This window comes from Pseudochaenichthys georgianus, unplaced genomic scaffold, assembly GCF_902827115.2.
Source record: "Pseudochaenichthys georgianus unplaced genomic scaffold, fPseGeo1.2 scaffold_601_arrow_ctg1, whole genome shotgun sequence".
Classification (NCBI taxonomy): Eukaryota; Metazoa; Chordata; class Actinopteri; order Perciformes; family Channichthyidae; genus Pseudochaenichthys; species Pseudochaenichthys georgianus.
The window spans coordinates 29973-50000 of record NW_027263159.1 but is presented as its reverse complement, the minus strand read 5'-3'; the positions used below and the strand labels follow the sequence as shown (position 1 = coordinate 50000).

The 20028-nt window shown below is 43.0% G+C and overlaps 5 non-coding genes across 5 annotated transcripts; all 5 read left to right on the top strand.

Annotated features, from left to right (window-relative positions):
• The first annotated feature begins 5591 nt into the window (after positions 1–5591).
• Positions 5592–5664, top strand: trnac-aca (transfer RNA cysteine (anticodon ACA)). Its single transcript has one exon. It is a non-coding gene; the product is annotated as a tRNA-Cys (tRNA).
• Positions 5665–5986: 322 nt separating this feature from the next.
• trnac-gca (transfer RNA cysteine (anticodon GCA)) lies at positions 5987–6058 on the top strand. Its single transcript has one exon. It is a non-coding gene; the product is annotated as a tRNA-Cys (tRNA).
• Positions 6059–6274: 216 nt separating this feature from the next.
• Positions 6275–6347, top strand: trnas-acu (transfer RNA serine (anticodon ACU)). Its single transcript has one exon. It is a non-coding gene; the product is annotated as a tRNA-Ser (tRNA).
• A 313-nt stretch (positions 6348–6660) lies between these two features.
• On the top strand, positions 6661–6732 carry trnac-gca (transfer RNA cysteine (anticodon GCA)). The gene has a single exon. It is a non-coding gene; the product is annotated as a tRNA-Cys (tRNA).
• A 57-nt stretch (positions 6733–6789) lies between these two features.
• Positions 6790–6861, top strand: trnah-gug (transfer RNA histidin (anticodon GUG)). The gene has a single exon. It is a non-coding gene; the product is annotated as a tRNA-His (tRNA).
• Positions 6862–20028: the final 13167 nt, after the last annotated feature.

The following is a 20028-nucleotide window of genomic DNA, read 5'->3' as shown; positions in this document are numbered from 1 at the left end:
CCGGGCAAAAGCACCCACAATGCAATGCGCAACCAGTGTTGCCAGATTCTGTGAGGGACACAAGGTCAAGGGAAAAAAAGCCCAAAAGAAGTGAAGTGGGCCACATGAGCACTTTAAACCTATACAGCAACTATTAGAAAATAGCAGATCACAACGTGCCGCAACGCGATGCGTTATGAGCATGGACTGTATATATAAATATATAAATATGGTTGTGAGCTTGTAGATCTGCTATTTTCAAATACAATCTTGGGGGAAACTTATAATAAGCAGACCTGGCAACACTGTTTTCAACGGCAAAAGTAATGTAAAAGTCGATTACAGTACTTAAACAGTAACATTTTACACCACATTGGCCGTAATTTTACAGATTTTTCTTAGAGTGCAGTCCTCATAGGACTGGGTCTCGGAGTCTTGACAGTACCAATTTCCAAAGTACTGTGAATGGGCTGGTGGCTTCCTGTCTTGGTTGCACTTTTTACAAAGGATGGTGTCTGTCTTTTTGATATATTTTCGTTTGCCTGATTCCGATTGCTCCCTCTCCTCTTTTCTTTTCCTGTACTGCTGTGTGGTGTATGGCACGTTATTCTGACCGGATGTTAGGGGGGCCTGAGCAGCTGATGGCAATGGCATGTTGAGAAGCATCATCTGAGGAAGCTGCACAGATGGTACCATCATGAATGGGGTTGAGAAGGTTGGAGTCGGTGCAAGGAAGGGAAGAGCATAGTATGGAGGTGGTGGTGGGACCTGTGAGATGGCCACTGGCTGGGATCTCTTCTGGAGCTTTGCCTCACCAGCAGTGTTAGGTGGCAGAACAAAGGCGTGAGGCTCAGCCAGACTGCCAGGGAACAGAGATGTCCCTTTCTGCATTGCCAAAAGAAGCTTCTCAGGTCCTGCCATGGGAACGTCAGGAGCGGGGATACCCTGCTTCAGGATCGGCTGTTCCTGAGACCTGCAACGCCTGCTGAACCTGCGCAAACATGAAACAATCAATATTAATGAACAAAATTGAATATTTGTAATAGAAAAAAGTTGGGATTATTTTGAACAGTAAATCATTAAGGGTAAGTATTACAGTGTAAGTATACATATTTTGCAGTATATGCAGTATGCACATTTACTCACCATTGTGTGACAGTTGCTACATTAACTTCTGGTAGCTGGATGGTGGTCTCAAGTATCACCATTGTGAAACGTGAGACCCTCTTTCCCTCGCAGTGCACAGAGTTTTTGTAGAGGTCACAGAGCCTTGTGAAGATGGCCTCCACCACTCTGTTGCAGTCTGGCCACTGTGCAGGACTGTGAGCCCCAATGAAGCACCTGTAAATCAAACAGAATACTTGTTATTGTTAATTACTAAAGATTGAGATGTATTTGTACTTTTCTGTAATTGTACTTCCCTAAGGTATGTCCTAAGTTATGGGGGAAACCCAGAAAGTGTTGTTCTGCTTTATTCCATCTGACACACACACTTGCTTACTGTCTCTTATGTAATTGTTTGTTTTCGACCCAAGAAAGCAAAGGTGGTGTTCAAGTTAATAAGGATCCTTTAATAAACTTGACTACACTTATTAAGGTGAAGACAGTATTTCAGACAGTTTCAGTCATTTTAAAATGTTCTACTTAATGTAACAAACCTTTTAGTGCTCTCCACACCTGGTGCCACAATCTTTTGTGTTACCCTGAATCGCCCCTGCTTCAGTGTGTTTTTGTGACGGGGTGGATAGATGGTCTTCCTCTTGTCGAAATCCCCCAGTGCCTGCCACAGAGTGATTATTTTGGTGCACTCGTCTCCACTTAAGGCCAGTAGGTGTTCTCGGAGACCAAACAAAAACTCTGCCAGCTCCTGGACGGCTCCATACCCCTCGATATTGTCAGGGCCAACACAATCCTACAAAGAAAGATAATTCAAACATATTTGATAGCAACAACAAATGCTATTAATTGTAACTGACATAACCCAGATTACAAGCATGTAAATAAACATAAGAAAGGTAAATTGGTCCTTACATCGACTGAGGTGGATTGTTATGAGGACAGGGTGCTGGTGGAGGATGGAGGAGGGACCACAGACAGTGAGGACAGGGTGCTGGTGGAGGATGGAGGAGGGACCACAGACAATGAGGACAGGGTGCTGGTGGAGGATGGAGGAGGGACCACAGACAGTGAGGACAGGGTGCTGGTGGAGGATGGAGGAGGGACCACAGACAGTGAGGACAGGGTGCTGGTGGAGGATGGAAGAGGGACCACAGACAGTGAGGACAGGGTGCTGGTGGATGGAGATGGAGATACAGAGGACGGTGCTTTTGATGAGGCAGCAGGTAACCTTTGAAGGTGGAAGGTGGGGACAGTGAAGTCCTGAAACTCCTCAGGTTCAGCATGACCTTCATGAACCTCTATTGCCACCTCGCTGCTCTCTGACTCTTGTATGGCCAGCTTGTAGTCCTGAAGAACTTGACCAGTTTGCTGGTAAAGGTACTCCACTCCAATCAGTTCCCCTTTCAAATCAAATAAAAATACAATTACATAATACACCATCATATATATAATATCATTTTAAATATAAATGACTTCATCTAATTACTCTTGGTATTTAGATGATGTTATTTGCATATCAATTAGAAAACATAATGCAAGTGATAAAAGTATACTACAAGCAAATAAAATATATATCTACCAGTGTATTTTCGTGGCCCAACATAAGGGATGATCTTCTTGCCTAGAACCTCCTCTGCCAGAGTATTCACCGCATGGCGAAGAAGGTGATTGTAGCAGTGTGGATGCTGCTGCTCGTCCCTGGTTGCTGCCACAACCCGGTCCTCATTCCAGCGTGCCAGTCCATCCAAAAGATAGGCTTGGAAAAAGGTGTCACTTGCCAGAGTACCTGTAAAGTACATTTTGAAATGTATCGTGTTTTTATTTCAGATCATTTCAACATTTGTATAGATAAAAACACAGCTGTTATTTATTCCAATCCAATGGTGATGAATCTAACCATAGGATGAGAAAAGGGAAACACATATTTACCTGGGATGAACCGGTTCAGGTGCAGGTGAAATGACTCCAGTGAAGTAGAGCCTCTGGCACAGCGGTATGTTGGCAGGCGGTGCCCTCCCTTCACACTGGAGCCAGTTTGTGCGTAGAGCTGCACACCTGGAGGATCCTGGATGCAGGCCACATGCTTCCACTGGGACTTGAGGATTTCACTCATCCGGGCCGAGTTGATGAGTGGCACTCCCAGAGAGTCCCGACCAGCATCTCCATCAAAGGCCTGGATGAGCCTATGAATCTGACCCTGGGTCTCCTCTGTGCCGCGGGTGATTCTCCGGCAATGCAGAGCTAGCTCACTTCTGCTGACAGAGTGAAGCACATCAGCCTCGGATGGATGTCTCCCTCCAGCTTCTAGCTCTGCACGCTTTGCATCCTTCACGGCCTTCAGGTCGTCCTGGTCCCACATGAAAATACAGTGGCTGAGGCGACTCATAAAAGTGGCATACAGCTGGTGGGAGTCTGTGCTGCAACCCGTAGCAAATCTGCGCATGAAGTGCCAGATGGCTAACCGGATTGTCATGTTGTTCCACTCTTCAAACATCCTCCTTTGAAGAGTGTTTCCACAGCAGTCTCGGTCCACATATAGCACTTCAGGAGGAGCCACCCCAGCCATTCTGTATCTTTTGATGAGTCCTTCAACCATAGGACCAAGACCATAGCCCTCGCTGGATGTGAGCACCGACATGATGACCTGTCCATGCTCATTACCAACGTTGGTTGCCCAGGTAACGGTGCCGTAGCTTTTTCCCGCTAGCTTACGGGCCACCTAAGGTTGAATCCATCTTCAGGATCCGACCGTAATGGGAAGTGATGGTGGCCTTGATTTCATCTAGCCTTTGCAGGACATCCTGGGCATAAACTTGCATCAGCCAACGGTGCTTCGGGACAGGAGGCATGGCAGGTACAGGATCAAAGGTCACGGGCAGAATCAGGCCTGATGTAACAGCACTGGCAATTCCTTTACAATCCTGCAGGTACTGGACTGTCTTCTGCATCCACACCTCAGCATGACGCTCCTGCAGCTTCTGCTGGATCTGGCTGCTGCTGTTTCCCAGCCCTCGCTGACGCATCAAACTTGCAACCTCAAAGTCACATGCAAGTTTAGATGTCAGGATGCAAGGGAACTGCACCCTGTGTCCAATGTCCAGCTGAGAGATGAGGCCGTGGCTCCAGCTGATGACCTTCCTCTTGCACCTTGGGCAGGCCAGGTACTCAGATGCAACAAAGTAAATCTTTCCAACAGCCACCACCTGCCTGATCTTCTGATGTAGGCCAGCTGAGGTCAAAGGGTCTTTGTTGCAATCTGGATGCGGACAGGTCAGCATTACTTGCCACAGCTTTCGTGGCATCCACAGCAGGAGGGGATGACCAAAGTAATTTTCCTGAGCAGGAGATTTGCTGGTCCTCAGTGGCACCTGGGGGGGATACCACCAACGTGTGTCCACCCTGCTATCCAGCTCAGGATGCCCCTTTGCGTTCCACTTAAACAGAGCCTTTGATATCCACCTCTGATCCACTTCAGGCAAGGTGTGGGTCCAGCCAGCTGGAAGACAGACTCGTTGTGCTACAAAAAAACAAAACAAAAAAACTAAGAGATAAACAAATGCAAATTCATTTTTGCTTTATTGTCCCTAGATATGAAACTTATTAAAAGTTCATTAGATCGTTTTTTTATATAAAGTGTTATGGAAATGGTGTGATCTAATGGGTTAACCTTTTGCTGTGATAACAGATGCTTTGTTGTCTAAGGGAGGGTTTACGACCCTACAGGAAAGGGAGAGGGGAAAGGAAACAATGGGGGGTGTTTGCTGTAAACTAAAGCCGAGCCTGATGTACTCTTGCAGACACTCTCAAGACGAGGTGTCATGTATGCACACATCAAAGACCATCTACTTTTCAGCTTTTTATACACAAAGTGTATCTTTCAGTAACTTTACCAGAGAATTTAAGCATAAATCTGTCAAATATTCAAAACAGCCTTGTTTCACTGAAATACCCTCAAAATGACAAACTGCCATTAACAGTCAGAATCCAAACGAAATCTCCTCAAACAGAGTACTTTCTACAGATGAAGCCTCCCACTCAACGCAATATGTCCCACCCACTCAGCAAATCATATACAACTAAGGACGACGGTTAAAAACGAGCCATGGATCTGAGAAAAACCAAGTCTGATGTAGCCTCCCCTTATTATCACCAGGATAACGGATATGGGCTTAATGACTGGATGTTACAAAGTAGGGGAGAGGATGTTCCCGAAGAAGAGCTCGCCTCTATATCATATCCATGTAAGGTCTTTAGGACAAAAGAGGACCATGATAACATGACATATGAAGAATATCTTTCTTTAAAATATGGTATTATAGATAACCTTTATAGAAACAGTATATCTCATACCACTCGCCAAGATCGCAAACGACAATTAGCAGAAAATAATAGAAAAAGTAAAGAAAAACTTTAATGTTTTTGCTTCAACCTACCTACTGCATTTTTAGTTCATTTTCTACAGTTTAAAAGCTGCTCCGAAAGCAAAAAACAGAGGGTTAGTGGCGCAATGGATAACGCGTCTGACTACAGATCAGAAGATTCCATGTTCGACTCCTGGCTAGCTCGATTCACTTTAGTAAATCAATTGTTCCTCATTTCCTAATGTACTTCTCAAAAAGCTGTCCGTCAAAGTACACCTGGAATGAGGGATTGACATGATGATGGGTCAATGGGCTTTAAACATTTCCAACAGTACTTCTCAACAAACAGTCCATCAAAGTCAATGAACATTTGAAACGAGGAACAACACTATTATGGCCCTTCAACATAAAACCAAGCAAATGTGAAATATTTCGTTTTTAGCCTTCGTGGGCTTTTGACTTCTGGTCATTTGAGCTTTACAGTAATTCCCAGCCTATGAATATGTGTCTGAACTCTGTCAGTTATAGGGGGTATAGCTCAGTGGTAGAGCATTTGACTGCAGATCAAGAGGTCCCCAGTTCAAATCTGGGTGCCTCCTTTGTAAGTGTACTTTCCTTCAGAATGGTATGTTTGCAATACTGTGAGAACTACGGTGATGGTAAAGTGGTTAGTACTCTGCGTTGTGGCCGCAGCAACCCCGGTTAGAATCCGGGTCACGGCAGCAGTCTGCTTTTATGTTTTTGCTTCAACCTACCTACTGCATTTATAGTTCATTTTCTACAGTTTAAAAGCTGCTACGAAAGCAAAAAACAAAGGGTTAGTGGCGCAATGGATAACGCGTCTGACTACTGATCAGAAGATTCCAGGTTCGACTCCTGGCTAGCTCGTCTCACTTTCGTAAATCAATTGTTCCTCATTTCCTAATGTACTTCTCAAAAAGATGTCCGTCAAAGTACACCTGGAATGAGGGATCGACATGGGTCAATGGGCTTTCAACATTTCCAACAGTACTCAACAAACAGTCCATCAAAGTCAATGAACATTTGAAATGAGGAACAACACTATTATGGCCCTTCAACATAAAACCAAGAAAATGTGAAATATTTCGTTTTTAGCCTACGTGGGCTTTTGACTTCTGGTCATTTGAGCTTTACAGTAATGTCCAGCCTATGAATATGTGTCTGAACTCTGTCAGTCAAAGGGGCTATAGCTCAGTGGTAGAGCATTAGACTGCAGATCAAGAGGTCCCCAGTTCAAATCTGGGTGCCCCCTTTGTAAGTGTACTTTCCTTCACAATGGTATGTTTGCAATACTGTGAGAACTACAGTGGCCGTGATCGTATAGTGGTTAGTACTCTGCGTTGTGGCCGCAGCAACCCCGGTTCGAATCCGGGTCACGGCAGCAGTTGCAGTCTGCTTTTATGTTTTTGCTTCAACCTACCTACTGCATTTTTAGTTCATTGTATACAGTTTAAAAGCTGCTACGAAAGCAAAAAACAAAGGGTTAGTGGCGCTCTCGGTCGCCTGTGAGTCGAGCTCATTCTTGGTAGCGACAGCCAATCACGTTCACGTCTGCTACCAAGTTTCAACCAAGAATTGAGAGCTCTGGCCAATCAGCGGCCGTATTGCTACCAAGAATTGCTCCCGCAGCAACCAAGAATTGACCAATCAGCTTCTCTGTAGGCGGGGGCTACTATGCGGACGCCGCGAGCGAGAGATTCACTTTTTCCCAACATCACGAAAGTAAGTACATCATCCTTTAACTGTGTTGTCAATGCTTATAAACTGTCATATTAGATGTATAGATATATGTTAACTAAACAACATGTTGCACGGGGACATTTTACTAATGACTAGCGAACGGGACATGTCCCGCCGTAACCTTTCCATGTATGTGATGTTTACCGGTAGCGGATTATTATGTACATGTTTCGTCTATTTAATGTTGACATATCTGGCTAAATAAAATTCCTGTTTATGACATGACCCAGCTTAAGTTAAGGACTAACATAACTACGAGCTAGAGAGAATCTCGGACGGGACGGGACCAGACGGGAGCGAGCGAGCCGAACGAGCGAGCGAGTGGAGCTTCTTTTATTGTCCGTCACCGGCAGCCACCGACGTGTTTTAAAAGTGCATTTAGTCTTTAAGCGAGCTTTAACAGCATGATATACAAATAAAACAAGGGCAAAACAAATCTTGCCCTTGACTGTAACCACGACATCTGTTTTTATTTTACCATTAATTTAAATACTAAACCTCACCTGTAAACAATGAAAGTCCGGAGGGGACAGTGGGGAAGTTAAAATGCAGTTGTTACAATGCAGTTAACACCACCTTATATTATGAAATACTTGTACTTGAGTAGGCAGGCCTGTTTCCATTATAAGGTACTTTAATACACTATAATTGAGAGGAAATTATTAAATAGTTATTATGAAGGTCGAGTTTTTCATACAAAATATAGGCTATTTATACATTTCGACTGATTGATTACATTTAAATGCATAATTTGAATTTGTACTTGTTTCTATTCATCTTTAATTTGTATTGTATGTAGTCAACAGTTTTTGAATCAATATGTAATCTTTTACAGCTTGTTCATTAAATATTTATTATAAATTACATATTTCTCAGTTTTTTAAATATGACTATTTTCTTATTCTCTAGATGGAACCACGCTTTAGAAAACGGGACGGTATTGTTAGCTTGTCAGACACTTTGGAAGCAACAAAGGTTAAGAAGTATAATAAAGACAGGCCATGGATTCGACCTCTTTCCCTAGTGGAAGTGATGGACAAGGCCAGAACAGCCAGAACCCAGCACCGTGGAGATCCATCCAACAGAAGACACCTGCTGGGTTTCTTCAAAATCCAGTTTGGTCTGTTTCGCGGGCAGACTTTCCATTGGGTGGTGGAAAATTCTCTTGGCTATGCTGCTTACCTGGTGGCAGCAATGAAAAGAGACCCGACAGGAGGCTGCAAAGACTCCAAAGAACATGCCCTGAGCAAGGGCATGTTCAAAGAGTATATTGAGCTCTTTCCTTCTGGTAGAATTGCCATTGCCATAAAAGAAGAGCAATATGCTGCCAACGCTCCCCAGCACACTCCCCCTGCCCAGCACTTGACCACCACAGAGCATGCTGCTCTCACCCAGCAAGCTGGGACCAGCCAGCATGCCTCACGCTCCCCTTGCTATAATGATGACAACAGTTTTTAGATGTAAAAAACACTTTTATTTTTTTCACACACAAAATCAATAGTTATACTGATTGTAGCATCCCCAGGACAGTCTCCAGCTCAGAATTCCCCATATTACTGGAGATATCGTGATGGAGTTTTTTCACTTCAGTCAAAATATTCACGTGTATGCTGTTTTCAACACACAGATGCATTACATCTACAAACAGAGCATACAATGAGAGCACATGATACACTTTTGATGTTTGTTTCATTTCTGAGATAATGTTACAGAATGTTTCGGAAAATGAAGATTCCAGGACCACTTTAAATGTTTCGTTTACAATCGTTTCCCAATGACCCGGAATAGTACTGCCAGAACGAACTATATCCAAAATGTCTTCCAGTTTACAAACTTTGGCCATTCTTTTTACACAGGGGTCACTACTCTTTCTGTTTTCAATCACCACACCTATTAAACGGGTAATGACTACATTATGATCAATATATACAGAGCGTTTTGCATAGTAGTTTCCCATTTTTATTTTATTTGTCTTTAAATGGGCATGTTTGCCTTGTAGTTGACTTTCAAATATTGAAGACCATGTTAAGAGAAAATGTAAGTGAAACCACATACAAAGCTGTACCGAATGATTCAGAATTTTTCCAAATATTTTGCAAATGTTGCCAAATATTTTATGGAAGGAAGATTCTATATGATAAGACTTTTTTCTTTTAATTGGTATAGTAAATTCGGTATTTCAGAGACAACATACAACATATAACCTTTCCATATTTAGGTGTAATATATAAGGAAAAAAGCGCTATTTTTTTCATTTGAACTATTTCCTGCCATCATCAGTTAACTTGCATAATTTGGAATTAAACTTTCTAAAATGTTGTCTGAATAACAAATATAATGCTGCTAATCAAACCTTTTTCTTCCTCTTTTCACTCACTGTGTCAGTCTAATATGCATATTATCTCTTCTGCTATCATATTGCTAACACTATATGTGCAATACTTGTAGCTCTTGCCAATTTATCTGCTACCTTTGCTCTTCCAAAACCATTCAATTCATGGGGAACATCCGCGTGGGAGCAACTTTGGGTCAAACGTTGTAATGTGATTAAATTGCATTACAATATTTTAAGTGTGCCCCTCCTCCTCGGTTTAAAGAGTGTTTGGAATGATTGACAGTTGAAGTTTGTTTAGTGCGATAAACATATGTATTGCTGTGTATACAAAAGGGCAATATATATTAAACTTTGGCGATTAGACTCCATCGTGCTGTGATAGATTTAGGGGGACGAGAATCCGACTAGGAAATGTGAAAGTCTTCATGTAAGACCCTGCACTTCATGAAAGAACTTGCACTGAGCTTCATCGAGTGAACGCAAACCCAAGATTAACATTTGTAATGAGCTGTACCCACTTGGCATTTTACCTTGCTATATTTGCAGTGTCCATTTTCTTAACTTCTTCTTAGTTGTGAGAGGGGTCATTTTTAAATGACTGTCGATACATTTTGTCCCAATTGAAAGGGCTGTTGTGAAGTTTTTGACCTCTTTGTGATGTTGAGTTGTCTATGTGTGGATCTCCTGCAGAAATACGATACGATAATACGATAATACTTTAATGGTCAGATCAAATTTGACTTGCATCACAGCAGCTCCATGTTTAACATCAATATAGACAAATATCAAGACACAATCACTCTAAGGAGTTAAATGTGATGAGATGTAGATAACATCCATTGGGTGATATTTATTTGTGTATCCCACATAAGCTTTATACATATATATAATGTACATCATCATATACCGTACCAATCTTCTCTAAAGTATAGTAATGCTGTAGATACCCATGATGAAAACATGAGCGATTTTATATGTTAAATGGTTACATTTCAATTGTATTATGTCGATGTTGGAAAATGTAAAGTCTGTATTCGTAGAGTTTGTCTTATTTGCTTTAAAATGACAAATTAACTTATTTTTTGTTATTACATGAGTGTATTTTGTATTCTCTTTTGTTTGGTTCGAGCACAGGGTGATTATTCAAATTTTATTTTGAACTACAATGTTGGTTAAACGATTACGAGAACGAAGATTTCAGAAATAAAATGATTATTGTGCTGCATTCAACCTGTCACACATCATCATTACATTTACCTGCAGTTGTGTTGTTGTCCTAACAGGAGGGATTGTAAACCTGATGCCGCTTCTCTACTCACGAATCTCTCACAACAGAACTCAGGTAAATCTCCTTTTCCTCTTAGTGTAGTAAATACACACTTTGAATTCAGTGCTTGCTATTTCATTTAAACATGAGTTCTTAGCAGCACTTTGGTCCGCATGCTGGTTGGCTCCGTCTCAGCCGCCTGCTGCTCAGAGTTTGGTTTAGGTCAGAGGGGCTGCTGGTTAGGACTCAGCTCTCTCTTATTCACATGCTCCAGTTTTGATTTGACAGGCCTAATATCTCTGAATAATGCATTTGAAAGCATAGATTTATTTATACTTATCATTTTGTATCTGATAATCGTAATAAAAACAGGAACAACGTATCTATTGTTGTCAAATGTTTTTAAAATTCATGTTTTTTTTGTGTTAGATAAAGAAATTCTAGAATGTTTTAGGGAAAAGTTAAGAATTGGACCCCATGCATATTTTGATGATTATCAGTAAACATTGTGAATAAAAAAAAAGTTTGGGCTAATTTTGATATTGCCCTATACCTGTTCTATAATATGCACTTAAAATACAAACATTTAAGCAAGCACTTTCCTAAATAACAAGAAAAACAAGGTGACACAATTGCCGATTGCTGAATAAAGAAAAATAAATGGATAAGGGCAGGGAACACTAACACTATCGCACAGATAGTGTTCTAAATCTGCCTACCTTCCCTGCACTTTTGTGTATAACAGCTGAAAAGAGTAGATAATGAAGTACTTTGTTTTTAGTAGATTTCGTTAACCCCCTGAGGCAGTCCAAAAACTAAGAATCTGTCTCTTAACCCACCATCCCCCGAGAGCCATAACATACTCAACTCCCTACAGCAGCTCGGTTGTGAACTCCCATACAGAATGTCAGTCACTGCGTAAAACTTTTTTAGTTTTGGTCGATGTGAGTGCTCGTATATCCTGAAATCGTTTTAAATGTTGCCAGTTTTTGAATGATTTTAATAGTTTGTTATACTTCGCATATTGACTGGCTAATGTGCCATTTTATTTGTGTTTTACAGCTGTATTTGTCTGCCTTTCATGTCTGTGTTTTATATGTTGTAACTTTGTACATGCTGCCCCTCTTGGCCAGGTCACTCTTGGAAAAGAGATTTTAATCTCAATGAGTTTTTTTACCTGGTTAAATAAAGAATATATATATATATTAGTGACACTCTGCAGATTTGTGTGTAATTCACTCACAAAGGAACTGTAAGATACACTGTAGTGGATGCAAACCTATAGTTAATAAAAGTAATTATACATTAGTTCACAATCCTACAACTAAAGGAACTGTAAGATACACTTTTTATGTATGCAAAACCTGTTTTTTCACTAACTGCCAACATGAGCTTGTCTTATAAACCCCTCAGATACAATGTCAGGTCTTGCCTCCAAAAAACCCTATCAATGATTCCTTATCAAGGTAGCTATCTATGTGTCTTTTCTCGGGGGGGACTCTGTGTCTGCTATGGACACTTTTGTTCAGATCAGCCTGGAGCCGTATGGAGTGAAATGGGGCAGAAACCAGATTCTTTACGGGTACAACAAAAATCTAATAGTACACCCTACAGCAAAAAGATACACTTTTGTGTATAAAAGAGGAACACTAACATAAAGTACTCTGTTTGATGAGATTTCGTTAGGCTTCTGACTCAAAGCAAGTTTTTTTTATTTAAAGACTTTTTTACAGACATTCGGCAGATTTATGTGTAAAGATTTAGTTAAGAATCTGTCTCTTAACCCACCATCCCCCTATAGCCAAAACATAAAACTCTGCAGATGTGTGTGTAATTCACTCACAAAGGAACTGTAAGATACACTTTAATGAATAAAAGTAATTATACATTAGTTCACAAACCTACAACTAAAGAGTACGCTGAAAAACTATAATGTCCTTGTAGGGTTCTAATTTTTAAATGATCTGGTGAGGAAAGGTGGGGCTTGTTATGTTGAGGGGTAGGCTGAGCCCCTTGGAGAAAAGTCAGAGTCTTTTGCAGTCAAACCAGGGGAGAAATCCTGCTCGTTCCTTCAACCTTCCTTACAGAGCCCCTCCTCCAACACACATGACCAGAAAGAGGCTGTACTCTGAACCCACCCCCCGATGCCGCATTCGTTTCTTGACTGGCGCTTCAGACGGTTGACTTGGTAAGCTGAATTGTCTGTCTTTTTTTTATTTATTTTTGAGCATATCTCTATATGGTCGTAGCCTAGTCATTTATACAGAGGCTTTCATCAGTGTGAAATTACACATCAAAGGGGCAAGCATCAAAGGCTAATTAGATTAGACAACAAAGGGCTCTGAGGGGGAGGGGTCAAAGAGACTATCTTATTCAATACATCAAAAAGACCTATACAACAGAGGGGGTGCCTGGGGCTAATCTAATTGCGGGGCAATTACTCCACTCTCGGGGTCAGGGGTCAGGTACCTTAATCAATACAACAAAAGACCTATACACAAAGGGGTGCCTGGGGCTAATCTAATTGCGGGGCAATTACTCCACTCTTGGGGTCAGGGGTCAAATACCTTAACTATCTTAATTGATACAATAAAAGACCTATACACAAAAGGGGGTGCCTGGGGCTAATCTAATTGCGGGGCAATTACTCCACTCTTGGGGTCAGGGGTCAAATACCTTAACTATCTTAATTGATACAATAAAAGACCTATACACAAAGGGGGTGCATGGGGCTAATCTAATTGTGGGGCAATTACTCCACTCTCGGGGTCAGGGGTCAAATACTTTAACTATCTTAATTGATACAACAAAAGAATCACGCCGGGGGGTCTTTCACGCCAATCTGACATCAAAGAATGGGAGGCGGGACATGGGAGGCGGGACTTAGCTCATTGGCCAATGGGGAGACTGACTTAGCTCATTTGCATAAGTAGGGAGAGGTGTGACCTGTCACACCACCTGTCACTTTTTTGACGAAAGGAACATGTTTACTACTACTCATGAGTGAGCTCAAATGGAGAGAAACCTGTCCCTTTGTTAATGGAGCTCCTGATTGACATAAGAGGCAATGTGTCTAACCATTTCATGCCTGTCTCCTCACATGCTTTGCTGAGTTTCTGTTTGATGTTCTGGTTCATCCTTTCTACCTTTCCCTGTGACTGTGGATGATAAACTGCTCCAAAACGGTGTCTTAGTCCTAAGGACTCTTCTACTGTGCGTAGGTCATGGTTCTTGAAATGGCTGCCATTGTCTGACCTCACTTTCCTAGGAAATCCATGTAATGGAATGTAATGCGTGACTAGGAATTTGATCACTGAGTCTGCATCTTCTCTTCTGCAAGGGATAGCTTCTGGCCAACCTGTGTATGCATCTACTACAACTAACACATATCTGAATCCTCTTACTTTGTCAATCATGTCAGTGTAGTCAATGATGATTTCTTCTCCTGCCATCTTAGGTAAAGGAAACTTTCCCTGGTGTGGTTTCACTGTGGCTCTGATGTTATGGGTTAAGCAAATTACACACTCTTCTAGGTGATTAGCTATCATGTCAGGTAGGTAGGGTGCCACCAGTGAGTCATGTCAGGTAGGTAAGGGTGCCACCAGTGAGTCAGGTGTCTGCTCATCTGAGTTTTACCACAATGCGTTGGGCCGTGTGCTTCTTTAAGCATGGATCTTATCCACTCTGGGGGTATTACCGGTCTCCCATCTGGGGAGTACCATATCCCATCTTTGTTGGTAGCTCCCCTGTTTGACCATAGTTTTTTGTCTTGAGGAGACCCCGCTTCCTGAGCCTCTTTAAGCGTCTCGTCTGTTATTGCGGGCAGCAAGTCAGCAGATTTTAAGACAAGCATTTGATACCATGGTGTATATCCTGCCTTCTCTTTAGCTGCTTTGTCTGCTGCATTGTTACCCCAAGCCAAGTAGTTATTTTCTGTGTTGTGACCTTTACACTTCAGTAAAGCTAACTTGTTGGGCAACATTACTGCTTCTGCAAGCCTTTTGATCTCTTTCTCATGTTTGATGGGGGTATTTGTGGACGTTACAAATCCTGCTCTCATCCACTGGCGCATTTCCACATGTATGACACCATGAACATATGCTGAGTCAGTATAGATGTTTACATATTTTCCTTTTGATAGCTCTAATGCTGCAATGACTCCCATTACTTCTGCCAACTGTGCTGAGACTTTCCCTGTTACTTTTCCTGCTGCTCTTTCCTCAAACTGTCCCTCCGCTGTTTGAGCCACCACTGCGTAGGCTGCTTGGAGCCCGTCGGTGGGGTGTCTGAAACAACAGACGTCTGTGAACAGGTTTTCTGCATGTGGCATAGGCTCTTCTCTGAGATCTATTCTTATCTTCACATCCTGGATGATTCTTTCCTCACACCTATGGGGTTCTCCGCTGCCAATGGTGTCTGCGCTGTTAACTCCTTCATGTGTGTATGTGATGTGTGCCTTTGTCAGAGTTTTCTCCAGCCTTGTTTGTCTCGTTGAAGTCATTGTGAATGCACTTGAGTTCACAAAAGAGACAATGCTGTGTGTTGTCAGTACTGTCAAAGGATGGCTCATCACAATGTGTGAAATCTTGTTCAAGATACGTGCTGTACCTGCCGCATGTCTCATGCAGGGAGGTTCTCTGTTTTCCACTCTGTCCAGTGTAACACTGACATACATCAATATTGTCCTACAACCCCCCTTTTCTGAAAAAGAATCCCATTTACTGTGTTTTCATTTTCAGAAACATCAAGAAAGAATGGTAATGCATAGGATGCAGAGGCGAGAGCCGTGACTTGGGACATGGATTGTTTGAGAGAAATGAACGCAGCTTCTGCCGCCTGTGTCCAGTTTAGTGTGGCAGTGAGATTGCGCATGCCTTTCTCATTGGTGAGTTTTCTGAGTTCAGCTGTTTTCAGGTTATACTCTGGGATGTAGTGTCTGCTGTAGCCTGTGAGACCCAAAAAAGACAACATGTCTTTTACTGTTTTGGGTTTCGGGTGGTTCAAAATGTGTTCCTGATGCGCTGCCGACATGCCCGTGCCTGCTGGGGAAATCACTCTGCCCAAAAATGTCACCTCTTTACGGGTGTATTGTAGCTTTTTCTTGGAGACCTTGAACCCTGATGTGTGGAGGCGCACCAGTAGGTTTCTGGTGGCCTCCAAACAAGAGGCTGCAGAAGGTGCTGCGATGAGAAGGTCGTCTACGTACTGTATCAATACTACCCCCACTGGCAATGTAACGCCCTCTAGCTGTTCCCTGAGTACTTTGTTAAATATTCCCGGAGACAAACTGAAGCCTTGTGGTAGTCTTGTGTATTGTAGTTTCTCCCCTCCTATTGTAAAAGAAAAAATAGGTCTCATACTCTCTGCCAGAGGTATGCAGAAGAAAGCGTTGGCTAGGTCAACACAGGTGAACCATGTATGTTCAGGTGAGATATTACAGATAGCCGTGTAGGGGTTAGGAACGGGTATCAGAGCTGTAGTTGTAATAGCATTAACGGTTCTCAAATCATGAGCCATTCTGTACTCCCCGCTAGATTTTGATACAGGAAGTATGGGAGTATTCCAAACGCTTTGTGAGGGTTCTAACACCCCTGCTCTCTTCAGTCCCTCAACTGCCTTGTCAACACCCCCTTTTGCCTGTGGTTTGATCGGGTATTGTGACCGGTTCACAGGCACAGAGCTGCTCACCTCAAATGTTACTGGTGCGGCTTTTAAGCAGAAACCTACATCATGAGAGTGCGACGCCCACAGGTCAGACGGGAGATCACGCAACATGTCAACTATATATGCATGGTCAGTTTTCTCCCTACCATGATGTCTATCTACTTCGTGTCTCTCCATGTGGATGCATTCTTGTGTGCAGATTTTAAGACGATAAGCTCTGTGTGAGGGAGAGTATGTCAGTGCCGCGATCTGCGTAGGTTCCCAATCTTCGACTTCTAGCAGCGTCTTTACCATGGGACCAAGTTCTTTAGCTTCATAACCCTTCCTGATAGCTAATGAAATGTGTGGTGTGGACTCAGCAGACAAACGGTACCAATACAGCTGTTCATCAGAGAGCTCAACCGACGCAGCCACCCCCGCCTGTCCCACAAAGAGATTTGTCGTGGTAACGTCCCAAACGGCCATAGACACCTCATTATCATACTCATATTCATAACTTTGGTCGTCTCTTCTATCATAGTTTAGCGTCAGGTGGGGGGGGTCTGGAGGGGGGCCATAAGGCCTGAGGAGGTTAATCCATGGCTTCCATTGTTGAAAAATGGAGTATAGTCCAGGTGTGTTGTCCCGAGGTCGGTCCAACAGTCCCCAGAATATAGTGGCATGTTGGGTTGCTTCTGCCTCAGTGGACTGGGCCAACATCATCTGAGAACCTGATTTTATGGTAGATAACGAACAGTTGATGCTCGTGCCATTTGGGAATGATATTATCAGTCCATCCGGGGAACAGAGGATGGAGGCATTCGCTTTGATCAGAATATCCCTTCCCATTAGGTTAGCCGGGCTTTTAGGTGCAAGAATATACTGGTGTAAGAATGTCTGTCCTGCTATCTTGGTGGATAACAGCGTGGAAAGCGGTATTTTTTCTATTTTTCCCGAAAACCCTATGACTGAGACTGTTGTAGATGAAAGGGACGCCTTGAAGACGGGAGAATTGATGGTGGAGTATCTTGCTCCTGAATCAACCAGGAATGGTAGCTTTGAGTCTTTAACAGTCATAGTAATGTATGGATCCGCCAGGCCCGTACATGCAGAGTTCCCTGGGCCTCTTCATTCTTCGTAGTGCTCCCCCTCATACAGGACAAACTGGCCATAGGGGGCGGCCATAGCATTAGGGGCAATGTGACCCTGGTTCGGTTGTTGCGGCAATGGGACAGCCTCCTGGGGTGTCTGGACATATGCTCTCTCTGATCCGTTCCCCCTTCCGTACCCTCTCTGTCCCCCTTTAGCCCGCCCCCTTCCTGGTGGGGCTTTATGTGGGCACTGCTTGAACCAGTGATCTGGCTGTCCGCAAATGAAACACACCTTCTGATATAAGTCCAATCCAGGAGTCATTCCAAAGCCACCTCTGAACCCGCCTCTGAACCCACCCCACTGTTGCCAAGAACCATTATCATAGCCAAATTGGGGCTGACTATAGGGCAAACGAGAGCCGGTCCCGTCACAATTTCGGTGAGGTTCGCGGTCTCTCCCAGGAATTGAACATATAACAGTCCGATAGCTTTTAGCTTTCAGCTTTGGTCTGTTATTTAACCCCAGTTTTAAACGGCGACCCGATCTAAAATATCGAGTTTCCAGGTTTTGTCGTACAGGAATATAACCTCGGAACCCACAAACTGCACCGTTTCCACGCCACTCAGGAATAAGTATACCTGAGGTCCACGCCAAACTGCTCTATTTACGTTACGCAGGACTTTCTGTCTACCTGGCGATCAACGTTGTTACGGTTTGTATATAACTTTCCTAACATAGTAAAATATGCATTGTATATTCCATTTAAACTTTAAAAACACCGTGAAACGCCTACAGACAATCCTAAAGTTTTAGATATATCCAATTACAGACAGTTGATTTTCTTAACAGGCGTTTGCGTACCTTTTGTCTTGTAGTTGCAGGGCCCTGCTGATTGTCTGAGATGTTTGAAAGCGTTTGTTCCCGACCCATTCCGGTCGTCCAGATTCTTCCACAGCTTTGTTTATCAGGCACGTCGAGTCACCATTTGTTAGAGATTTGTAGGGACAACTGGTCCGCTTTTCAAATCTCCGCGCGTCCCTAACAAGCTGGTTATCATACAGGAAGGAATCCAATGCTACTAAGTAACCGTTAAACAATAATCTACTTTAATGGTAATATGACAATGCAATACAATCAATACAGTACAAATTCAATACAGTTATCTTTGGGATCCCATATTTACCTGAGGTCACGTGAGCCAGCCAGAGGAAAAGAGACTGAACCCAGCATGGTTCCTGTCTAATACATCGCTTACAATGGGAGGAGTTATCTGATCCTCCCTTCCAGACCTCCGTGATTGGCTGCCCAAATATCACCAACACCTCACTTCTTAAATCTCCCCAATCACAGTAGCTTAGCTTCATTATCTCCTTGATCTGAGTTGACTGTATGTCAAACCCTCACCTTCCCCCATCTTCCTTTGTTCTCAAATACCACATGTTCAACAGGCCCCAAATTCAGCTCACAGTTTTCTACACAAATCATTTCCCATTTTAAGCGTATTCATAGTTTGCTAACATGAATACATACAAATATTACCTTACACCGTCTACATCCCCCCCCAAGCTAACGCTAAATTAGCACTGGAAAAGCTACATGATGACATCAACAAACAGCTGACGGCGCACCCGGACGGTGTAGTCATTGTAGCAGGTGATTTTAACCATGTTAATCTCAAAGCAGTCTTGCCTAAATTCTATAAAAATGTGAACTTCCCAACAAGAGAAAACAACATCCTGGACCAGGTCTACACAAACATCCCAGGGGCATTTAAAGCAACAGCATCCCCACATCTAGGACAATCTGACCACATCTCACTAATTCTGACTCCAGTTTACAAACCACGGATCTGCAAAACAAAACCAGCTATCAGGACAGTACAAGTGTGGTCTGAGGAAGCCACCTCAATGCTGCAAGACTGTTTTGAATGCACAGACTGGGATTTGTTTGCTGAAGTGTCAGATCTTGGGGAATACACTGAGACACTAGGATACATAAACTTCTGCACAGCGAATGTTTTAACTCAGAAGACAATAAAGCTGTTTCCAAATCAAAAGCCATGGATTACTAGCAATGTGAAGTCATTGCTTAAGGAGCGGGACGCAGCATTCAGGTCTGGGGACAAACAATCCTACAGTGAAGCACGGGGGAAACTCAAGAGGGGCATCAGGGATGCTAAGCACGATCACAAGCAACGTATTGAGGATCACTTTGCTAACAACAACAACCCCCGCAGCATGTGGAACGGTATCAGGGCACTAACCGACTACAAAAGCACCAATCTGCTGCCCAGCAATGATGCAGAACTCCCTGATGTCCTAACCAGTTTTTCGCCCGCTTTGACACCCCAGGAGAGGAATCTGCTCCACTCATCCACCCACCTGCTGAGGAGACAACGCTGGTTCTACAGCACCATCAGGTGTGGACCACTCTGAGGAAAATCAGACCTAGCAAAGCTGCAGGCCCAGACG